At 40.1% G+C, this 2,156-nt stretch overlaps 1 protein-coding gene across 1 annotated transcript in view; it reads left to right on the forward strand.

Annotated features, from left to right (window-relative positions):
• The window catches only part of LILRB3 (leukocyte immunoglobulin-like receptor, subfamily B (with TM and ITIM domains), member 3), a 59,166-nt gene that overhangs the window by 38,735 nt on the left and 18,275 nt on the right, over positions 1-2,156 (forward strand). The window lies entirely within an intron of this gene.

A 2,156-nucleotide genomic window follows, 5' to 3' on the forward strand; every position in this document is an offset into this window, starting at 1 on the left:
CCAAAAAAAAAAAAAAAAAAGTCTTAGCATAGATTTCTAGTTTTGCTTCACTAGTCCTTTTATGTCTGTAGGACCGGTAGTGGTGCTTCTTTCCATCTTGATTTGGTAATTATTGTGCTCTCTCACTCTCTCACTGTCTTACTTTACATCCTACAAATGTTCATATGTTATAATTTCACTGACATTTTTTCATTAATGCTCTGTCAATTTAATGTGTGATTCTATAACCCATGAATATTTGTTTTTGTTTTTGCAGTGGAGTCTTACTCACCCAGACTGGAGTGCAGTGGCACAATCTCGGCTCACTGCAACTTCCACTTCCCAGGGTCAAGTGAATCTCCTGTCTCAGCCTCGCGAGTCATTGAAAATACAGCTGCGTGCCACCACACCCAGCTAATTTTTGCATTTTCAGTAGAGACAGGGTTTCACCATATTGGCCAGGCTGGTCTCAAAGTCCTGACCTCATATGATCCACCTGCCTCAGCCTCCCAAAGTGCTGGGATTACAGGCATGAGCCACCACACCCGACGTATTACCCATGAATATTTAGAATGTTATTTGTTTCCAAAGTATTGTTTTTTCTCTAAATGTCTTCTTATTGTTGGCTGCTAATTTAATTGAACTTCTAATCAAGAAACGTTACCTGTAGTAACAGTTTGGATGCTTACTTTGTTGTCTAAAAATGATAGATATGGCCGGGCACAGTGGCTCACACCTGTAATCCCACCACTTTGGGAAACTAAGGTGGGTGGATCACAAAGTCGGGAGATTGAGACCATCGGGCCAACATGGTGAAACCCCATCTCTACTAAAAATACAAAAAAAAATAGCTGGGTGTGGTGGGGCACGCCTGTAATCCTAGCTACTTGGGAGGCTGAGGCAGGAGAATCGCTTGAACCCAGAAGGCAGAGATTGCAGTAACCCAAGATCACGCCACTGTGCTCTAGCCTGGCGACAGAGCGAGACTTCATTTCCAAAAAAAAAAAAAAGATAGATATTTCTGATCAATATGTTTTCATAAGTAAGTATTCCTGGCCTTGCACAGTGGCTCACACCAGTAATCCCAACGCTTTGGAAGGCCAAGGTGGCCAGATCCTGTGAGCCCAGGAGTTTGAGACCAGCCTGGGCAACATAGCGAAACCTTGTCTCTACAAAAAATACATATTAAAAATATTTAGCCGGGCAAGGTGGCATGATCCTGTAGTCCCAGCTACTCAGGAGAGGGTTGTGGGAGAATCACCTAGGCCTGGGGAGGTCGAGGCTGCAGTGAGCTGGGATAGTGCCATTGTATTTCAGACGGAGCAACAGAGAGAGACTTGTTTCAAAAAGAAATATATGAAGAAATACACATTCCTACTTTGTTGCTATATGTATATTCCAGAAATGTTTGTATACAAATTTGCAATATATATAAACAATCGAAACATCATAAATGCGCATCAGATTGAATATTTGTGCCATTCAACTCTCACAAATATTTTGTTCACTTAATCTATCAAAGTCTGATCAGTATTTCTTCAAATCCTCCATTGTGTCTCAATTGATGCTTTGTAAATTGTAAATTTTAAGGACATGTGGTTGGTTGAGTGAAAGTGTATAACTTTCTCTTCTTCACAGATTGTTGATTTAAAAGTATGAAATATCGTGAACCTGGGAGGCGGAGCTTGCAGTGAGCCGAGATCGCGCCACTGCACTCCAGCCTGGGTGACTAAGCGAGACTCTGTCTCAAAAAAAAATAAAAAATAAAAAATAAATAAAAGTATGAAATATCAACTGTTTTTCTTTTCAAAGGCTGTTTGTGTTAGTATTGGTTTGCTATCGCTGCCATAACAAATTACTATATATTGAACAGCTTCAGCAACACAAACTCATTATCTCACAGTTCTGAATATCAGAATTCTGAACAGGTCTTTTAGGACAAAATCAAGGCCACGACGTGGCTGCATTCCTTTCTGGAGGCTCCAGAGACGCAAATCCATTTCCTTGTTCTTTCAGATTCTTAGTAGAAATGTATATACTTGTATATACACAGATTACAGATAGATCTATGCTTATTAGTTTTTCGAATGTACTGTTGACTTCTTTTATTCACAGTAGCATCTCATCTTCTCCATTTGGGGTTCATTATTCCACTCCCTGATTTACATCTTTAGTAT

This window comes from Mandrillus leucophaeus, unplaced genomic scaffold (assembly GCF_000951045.1).
Source record: "Mandrillus leucophaeus isolate KB7577 unplaced genomic scaffold, Mleu.le_1.0 Scaffold104, whole genome shotgun sequence".
NCBI lineage: Eukaryota > Metazoa > Chordata > Mammalia > Primates > Cercopithecidae > Mandrillus > Mandrillus leucophaeus.